Raw genomic sequence first — 9,038 nt, forward strand, 5'->3', positions numbered from 1 at the left:
CCCTGAACAATTTAGTGTCGTCAGCAAACTTGGCCACTTCACTGCTCACTCCTAATTCTAGGTCATTAATGAACAAGTTGAAAAGTACAGGTCCCAATACCGATCCTTGAGGGACTCCACTTTCTACAGCCCTCCATTGGGAGAACTGTCCGTTTATTCCTACTCTCTGCTTTCTGCTTCTTAACCAATTCCTTATCCACAAGAGGACCTCTCCTCTTATTCCATGACTGCTAAGCTTCCTCAGAAGTCTTTGGTGAGGTACCTTGTCAAACGCTTTTTGAAAGTCTAAGTACACTATGTCCACTGGATCACCTCTATCTATATGCTTGTTGACACTCTCAAAGAATTCTAATTCTTTATAGGTTAAAACCAGCACTTTAAATTTGGCCCGGAAACATATTGGTAGCCAGTGCAAGCGGGCCAGAACAGGTGTTATATGTTCAGACCGCCTGGTCCTCGTAATCAGTCTGGCCGCCACATTCTGCACAAGCTGTAGCTTCCGAACCGTCTTTAAAGGCAGCCCTACGTAGAGCGCATTGCAGTAATCCAGTCGAGAGGTTACCAGAGCATGGACAACTGAGGTGAGGTCCTCCCTGTCCAGATATGGACGTAGCTGGGCTACCAATCGAAGTTGGTAGAACGCATTCCGTGCCACCGAGGCTACTTGAGCCTCCAGTGACAGGGAAGGGTCTAAAAATACTCCCAAACTACAAACCCACTCCTTCAGGGGGAGTGTAACCCCATCCAGAACAGGGTGAATATCCACCATCTGATCAGAGAAACCCCCCACCGACAGCATCTCAGTCTTGTCTGGATTGAGCCTCAGTTTATTAGCTCTCATCCAGTCCATTATCGCAGCCAGACAGCGGTTCAGGACATTGACAGCCTCACCTGAAGAGGATGAAAAGGAGAAGTAGAGCTGCGTGTCATCAGCATACTGATGGCAGCGCACTCCAAAACTCCTGATGACCGCACCCAGCGGCTTCATGTAGATGTTAAAAAGCATGGGAGACAAAACCGACCCCTGCGGGACTCCACATTGGAGAGCCCACGGTGTCGAGCAATGTTCCCCAAGCACTACCTTCTGGAGACTATCCGCCAAGTAGGAGCGGAACCACTGCCAAGCTGTGCCCCCAACTCCCAACTCCACGAGCCTCTCCAGAAGGATACCATGGTCGATGGTATCAAAAGCCGCTGAGAGATCAAGGAGAATCAACAGAGTAACACTCCCTCCGTCCCTCTCCCGACATAGGTCATCGTACAGGGCAACCAAGGCTGTCTCAGTACCGAAACCAGGCCTAAAACCCGATTGAAATGGATCTAGATAATTGGTTTCATCCAATAGCACCTGGAGCTGGCCAGCAACCACTCGTTCCAAGATCTTGCCCAGGAATGTACTGGGTATTGTACTGTTTTTATTGTACTGTTTTAATCCTTTGCAAGCCACTTTGAGTCTGCACACACAGACACACTTTTATAATCTTAAAATAGCTCAGCCACTTCCACTGCTGGAATTGATCAATTTGTGTGAAGCTTAAAAGGTTAGAGACCCTAAATACAAGGGCAGAACTATACATAATACGGATCACAAAAACATTGTGAAGGGCCATAGCTCAATAGTAGAGAGCACATGCTTTGCATGCAAAAAGTCCCAGTTACAATCCCTGGAATCTCCAGGAAAGACCTCTGTCTGAAATCTGAGAAAACTGCAGCCAGTCACTGTAGACAATACTGAGCCAGATGGACTAATGGTCTCACTCGATATAAGGAAATTTCCTATGAAAATATGACTCTGATCACAAAAACACCTGTCTTGTGCCAGTACTCTCTTCTCTCCAGTTAGCACTGAATAGGGAATATGTTCTTATCATTGGATGTGTTGCCCCAAATCTGCTCTACATTATTACCTTTCAGGGGTGACAGGGGAAGGGCTGTGACATACCCCATGCAATACATTGTATCACATGGGGGAAATGGCCCTAGGGCTGCCATTTAAGTGGCAACCATATGATCAGTAGTACATCTAGTTCTACCATAAGCTGAAGCCATTTAGATACCACACATCACTTCAAACAACAACAAAATATTCATATCAAGACTGATTATGATGATGATACCCTTCCAGATCCATTCAAAGAAAGAGATCCTTTGAAGCCATGGTGGAGACAGAAAGCTTGAATTAACACATACGCATGTGTTTATCTACCCACCCTTTTTCCGTAAAGAGATCAATTCACATTGTCAAGAGAGCCTGTAATCCTACATGGTTTGTTCTTTAATTTTTAATAAAAATATAAAAACCAGTGATTAACCATCAGCTGAAGCAAGATAGTGTATGCAGCATGAGCAATGCTTATTCTGTGATCTCACTCCATTACACAATCGTTTTAACAGCTCTAAGACTGCAGCTTTGAACAGAACAAGCTCCAAGGAGCTTAAAGGCTATAAAAGAGTCACATGGAATTGTTTTATTTTAAGAGGGAAGGGGGAAAGAGTCAGAACTGATCTTTATTCTAAGTCCTCGTGTACAATAAATCTGACTCAATCTCAGCCCTGTAGAACAGCCCAGAATAGCAGTAAGATGTCATACTTGGCACACGTCCTCATCTCAGTCTCCCGACCAGAAGACATAGTTTCAGTTTCTTGCTGTAAAGGGAATTATGGTGAATTGGATTATAAGAAACAGCTCCATCTCAGTGACCTATAAAAAACCTGATTTCTGTGATCATCTTTGTGAAGGGTTCAAGTCACCACAGTTGTATGTCCTCTCCTGTTTCCCCTCTTTAAAGTCAACAATAAAAATGCAGAGGGGTTTGTACCTGCATGTCCCCCAAATGTACCTACAAAATACAAGCAATATTATTTCCTAACTATGACTGCAGCTGCTTTCACACTGCACTTTATTCCGTTATTCTGATGATTTCTTACCTGGTAATTTGCGCATTATATTTGACCTTTCACACGATGCACAAGCTAGCTCCAGAATTCTAGTGGAATGTAGTGGAAGTTTAGTGCAAATTTCTGTGATAAATGATCCAAGAAATACTCCGTTAGCAAGGCTGGGAGCCCGGAAGATCGCAGGAGTTTTTCGCTAGCTGCAGCTGCTAACGTGACAGGCACCCCAGCATGCAGTGCGTTCCCGTCCTTTAGTCGCGCAGGGGGGGGATTTGCCTCAAGAACTTTGTACCGGTATTCTGGTGTCGGCGCAGATAGCAGCAGCATTTCCCACACACACCCCTGTGTTGATACAACTAAAACAATTTTAAAAGTCAGGTCCTAAAGGGAGAGGGCTTGCACAGTGACGGGAGGAAGTCTTAGACCTCCTATACAGTGGGGAACAGTGCACATGTGTATAATGGATGAGGGACAAAAACAAGCTGTGTAAAAGACAGTTGCACGAAATGCCAGTATATCAGCTGAAAAAGCTGCTATCCCTTAGCGCAACAGGTACTGCAGTTTGACAGGGATTTTAGAAATCGGGACAGAAGCGCTACCTCTTAAATCTGTTAAACTAACGCAATCAGCCCCATGTGTGAAAGCAGGCCTTGTCCTGTGACTTGTGAGCAAAACAAAAGGCTGTGCATCTACTCGTTCCCTGAACCGATGGTTGCTACTGTTAATTTTGACGGAGCCAATCCCATTGAGGACGGCAGACAGCCATCCTAGATGTATATCCAACATACCTCCAAATAAGCGTTCAAAACATGGACTTACATTGTGCTCTGCAGGTGAGGGCCTCCTGTAGATACAATCTTATCAGGAGGTCTGTTCCACACAACATAGGAAGTGGACCTTCAGTGTAGTGACACCTACCGTTTGGAATTTCCTCCCCTTAAATATTAAACAGACGCCATCTCTGTTATCTTTTCGGCACCTATTGAAGACCTTCCTCTTTCAACAAGCCTTTCAAGTAGAGACCTTATCCCAGTCTGTGTATGTGTTTGAACTGCTTTTTAATATGTTTTTAAAGCTTTTTAAAAAATATATGTTTTTAAACCTTTTTTTAAAAAAATGTTTTTAAAGATGTTTTGTTTTAATATGTTTTAAGGATGTTTTGTTTTTAATATGTTTTAAAGTCTGTTTTTATGATGTTTTAGAGTGTTGTTAGTGCTTTTGTTTGCCGCCCTGCACTCCTACTGGGAGAAAGGGCAGGATATAAACCTAAGAAATAAATAAATAACATTCCAAGCTGTTGGTGCCGTGTATACAATCCTGATTCAGCAATGTAAACCATGTAAATGCACTGGACCCTTTTTGCATGCACTGAATCCATTCAAGAAGATGCATGCTACTCAGATCTATCTTGCTGGAACAGGCTAATTATATGCATTACAAGCTCCTGCTATGCAGCCGTTTGTACAAACTACTGGAGCTTTCTTATATCTGTCATCTACGTTGATTGGGATTTGAGCTTTTTTGGACATGGTATAATTCTGGAAGTAATATGTACCCACAAAAATTTAAAGATCTAAAATGTTAAACTGCAGTTTCAGTCTATCTCCTCTTCGCTATCTCCTCTAGAGACAATGAGGACTTCTGACTGGTGTAGTACCTCCAATCTGGAAAAGAGAAGATAGAGTAAACCCTGGAATATTCTCACATGCTTTCACTGAGTAACATGCATTGTATGTAAAGGGAATGTGGAGAAATTGGGAATGAACTCCTACTCTTAAAGGGATGAGGAATAACTCATTTTTTTAAGTACTGTTAAATACTCCCCACTTCCAAAGGCAGTAACAAGTCTAGGGTAGTACTGAGGGTTTTGTTTTTTGAGGTTGAGAGCACATATTGGTGTCTTTGGCTGTGTACACACTAAAATGTGAATAGGAAAAAAGGTGGAAGGCATACAATAATGAGCAAAAAAAGGAGGGTGTAAACCCAGAATGCCAAAGGTGGGAATTTCAAAGTATTTATTGTATATTATTATAGTAGCTCAAAACTCTATATGCGCCAAAGAGGTAAAATTTCAATACTGCGGCAATCAAATAAAAGAATAAAGAATTTATTTGATTGCCGCAGTATTGAAATTTTACCTCTTTGGCGCATATAGAGTTTTGAGCTACTATAATAATATACAATAAATACTTTGAAATTACCACCTTTGGCATTCTGGGTTTACACCCTCCTTTTTTTGCTGTGTACACACTAACCTGCTTGTAGCAGATAAATCTAGCCATTCTCAATCTGGAATTGTTCATGCTTGTCCTCAGCTTGCTGCTTTCAGTCTGGATCCTGCTGTCCACAAGGGTGGGTGTGGTTACTTGACAGGCGTTTGAAAACCCTTCCTTTGATTCGGTTATCCATCCCTTTTCCTCCCTGCACATGCCTCAGGTGAATGAAGAAGGCAGTGGCGATTGCGATCTTGGTATATGTCCATCAGGGATGGAAGGGTCTGTCAATTTAAATTCTCTCAATTTTTCATTTTTCCAATCTTAAATTCAGATCTCCACATTTCTGCAGCAATTTGTGTTTTTTTTTAAATCCTCATAAAAATTCTTCAGCATTTTAGTGCAAATTTCTCCTATTCAACACATTTTTGAACACAGTTTTGACTAATGTACACATTGTTTTGCATTTTTCCTAATGTAATGCATTTTTGTATGCTATTTTCACTATTATGTTCATTTTAGTGCACGCTTTCCCCTAATATATGCCTTTTTGTAAACAGTGTTTGGTTGGAGAACTGCATCTCAAAATTTGGATGTGCAAATTTCGAAGGATGCCTGTTTCAGTTCTCATATTGTTTCAAAAAGTGTGAATTTGATAGATTCAGCTTGAAATGCAAACTGAATCAAAGTTCTCCCCCATCCCTAACACCGACCCACAGCCTCACTAAGCAGAATGTAGATACACCTTCCTCTTCTTCTTCTTGGCGATCACTCATGACCGAGTAAGATTGTCTTCCAAAATATAGTCTTTAACAATAGATCCGTCTGAATCTGTATCCACCGCCGATGTACCAGACCATGACTAGGGGCTTCTAGATTTCACAGTCCTGCCCCTGTCGCCATTTGCCAATCACCATGGGACTTTTGTTATGGAAGACGCCTGTGTGTGAATTTGTTTTATGTGGGGAGATCGGCGCACCATGATCAACACACAATCTTGACAGAAAAAGGCTTTGATCCAATGGCATGGGTACCATGACAATTGGAAGTCCTTTATCTGCTGCAGCCTTCATCCGCCTTCACAGCTGTTGTAACGTACACATTGTTATCCTCCGCTTGTTCTGCCGTTGAGGACTTTCTTGGATTGTTCTTTGTCTGGTTCCTCTCCCTTGACCTTACCACCATGGGTGACCCTGCTGGGAGTACATGACTCCTGACGGCATCGCTCACAGGGTTCATTGGAACTCACAAGCCCTACATCTGTTTTCAAATGGACACACTATAGGGTAATGCCAGGTCAATCTGCAATGAGATTTTATTTTCAGAATGAAAGTAGTTTCTCAAGAAGCACTTTTCCAGGTAAAGAAACACTTTTCAGGGACAATAGATTTAGATTGTGTGTGGACTATATTGAAAAAACAAGTACTCAGTCTCCATTGATTCTAGAATAAAATGTCAATGTATGTAGCCTTTGTTATTCTTGCTTATTTACAGAAGGACAAACAGAGCATTTAGGGAACAAATGGACTCCTAAGAAAATATGACCACTAATGCTGCATCAGGGTCACAGAAAGAGCAGTAGCATCCAATGTGCTTCAGTTTTAGCCAATTCCAGTTAAAAATTCAACATCCTCTGGCTGTATTCACACATCACACTAAGCCATGGTTGCTGATTTCGTGCGCAAACACAGGGGTGGGGACCTTTTGGCCCACCAAATGTTGCTGGGAGAAACAAACCAGAAAGTTGCAAGTATGAGGGGTTATAACACACACACACACACACACACACACACACACACATGGACGGGGTCCTTAAACCATGGTTTGTTGCTGGCTTATGAATCCCAACTTGTTAGGGAGAACAAACCAAGATCCTGGATTCAGATTGTAGTGCCAGGCTTGCCATACCAGGAACTGCTGAGTCAGCCCTAGACTGTGGCAGTTTCAGTTCCAGGCCTGCTTTATAAGCCACACCATGCTGTGGGCCTTGTTCTCTGTATATAATTAGCAGAGCTTGGAAAAGTTACTTTTCCAAGCTCTGATAATTAGTTATAGTAAAGTTCTTGTTATTGTTTAGATCCTCTGTGTGGCCTCTTCCTTCATGATACTTTTCACAGATACAAAACTTAATTGTGGCTACCTGGTTTGTTTCTCCCACTTGAGCCAGAGTATTCAGGCATCAGCACTATTTGCTAATATCCATAAACCACACTAAGCCAGCAACCCTGGCTTCTTGTGATAAGCAGATCCAGCCCTGTCTTTCTGTGTCCATATTTAAACTTGCTACAAACTCTTTCTCAGTCTCTTCCAAAGGCAGGCAGGCAAGCAAGCTTTCCAGCCATCAAAGTATGCCCCTGCCTAGCTTTTGGCTATCTTGATTAGTGTGAATGGGCCTAACTCATAAGAATAGTATCTGACACTGTTGACCTTTCTCCAAAGCTTGGCCATGAAGCTCACTGGGTGACATAGGGCCAGTCACTCTCTCTCAGCCTAACCTACCTCACAGGGTTGTTGTGAGGATAAAATTGGGAGGGGGAAGACCAGGTTTGTACACCACCTTGAACTCCTTGGAAGAAATGTGGGATATAAATGAAATAAAGTAATACATAAATAAAAATATACCAAGAATGCAATATTTCTAAGACACATAACTGGCTCAGTTTTAAACTTATAGCCTTATAGAACCATGCTTTGGCATGAACTCCACTGAACATCTCATCACTGGATTGGCTTGAGGGTTGAAGCAGTGTGCATTGTTTTATGGAGACTATAGCTTGGTTCTCTCAAGAGTAACTTATTTGTGTATTTAGATATGTTGCCTAGATTGCAGGCATTCAGGAAAAAACTTTTAAAACAAATGCACATTATTTATTTATTTATTTATTTATTTTATTTATTTATTTATTTATTGGATTTATTAGTCGCCCATCTGGGAGAATATGCAACCACTCTGGGCAACGTACAATCAGAAGTATAAAATTACAATGAACAATAGACATAAAGACATTAATACATTTAATTATATTATATGTGGCTGTTGTTAAAAACTGTCTGAAAATTTCAGCTGATAAAAATGAGGCAACAAGGGTACTATCTGGGGCCCATTGTTTGGAACACATTGCCCTAGTTTTGTTAAATTTGCACTGATGTCCGGTGCTTTGCTGGGCCCAATTCACAGTGTATGAAATTGTTTATAAAGCCTTATACAGTTTGGGACCAGGATATTTGAAGAGCAACCTCCTCTCACATGAGCCTGCCTGCTCACTGCAATCATCATCTGAGGCATTAAGAATAATTTGACTTGTGACTTGTCACCATCTGAAGTTTAGCTGGCTGGAATGCAGGACAGGGCATCTTTAGTTGGGGTACTCAGATTGTGGAAATCCTTCCCTAATGGGGCTGGGTAGAACCCCTTCTATTATCACTTTTAATTGATAGGTACTTTTTTTTAATGTCAATGGACACTTTATTTATTGTGATTTCTGCTCTAAAGTTTTGTTTTGTTATGTTCTATTAATGCTCTGTTATGTTCTATTAATTTGTTATGTTATGTTCTATTCATTATTGGTTTCTTTGTCATATTGCAGTTGTATTTATATCTATGTTGTGATTGTGGGCCACCTCCACACCTTTTGGGGATTGAAAATGGGTTACAAATGTATGTTTTTAGATAGATAGGGGATAAGATAATAAAATATAACACGGAAATGGACTGCCTTCAAGTTGATCCCGACTGATGGTGACCCTATGAATAGGGTTTTCATGGTAAGCCGTATTCAGAGGGGGTTTATCATTGCCTCCCTCTGAAGCTAGTCCTCCCCAGCTGGCTAGGGCCTGCTCAGCTTACCACAGCTGCACAAGCCAGCCCCTTCCTTGTCTACAACTGCCAGCTGGGGGCAACTGGGCTCCTTGGGACCATGCAGCTTGCAT

General features: G+C 41.7%; 1 long non-coding RNA gene across 1 annotated transcript in view; it reads right to left on the reverse strand.

The window, feature by feature from the left end:
* The window catches only part of LOC133384288 (uncharacterized), a 114,993-nt gene extending 111,903 nt beyond the window's left edge, over window positions 1-3,090 (reverse strand). Inside the window, exon 1 of the long non-coding RNA XR_009762484.1 lies at window positions 2,929-3,090. This is a non-coding gene — a long non-coding RNA (uncharacterized LOC133384288). The remainder of the gene's footprint in view (window positions 1-2,928) is intronic.
* Between the last annotated feature and the right edge of the window lie 5,948 nt (window positions 3,091-9,038).

This window comes from Rhineura floridana, chromosome 4 (assembly GCF_030035675.1).
Source record: "Rhineura floridana isolate rRhiFlo1 chromosome 4, rRhiFlo1.hap2, whole genome shotgun sequence".
In the NCBI taxonomy this organism is placed as follows: domain Eukaryota; kingdom Metazoa; phylum Chordata; class Lepidosauria; order Squamata; family Rhineuridae; genus Rhineura; species Rhineura floridana.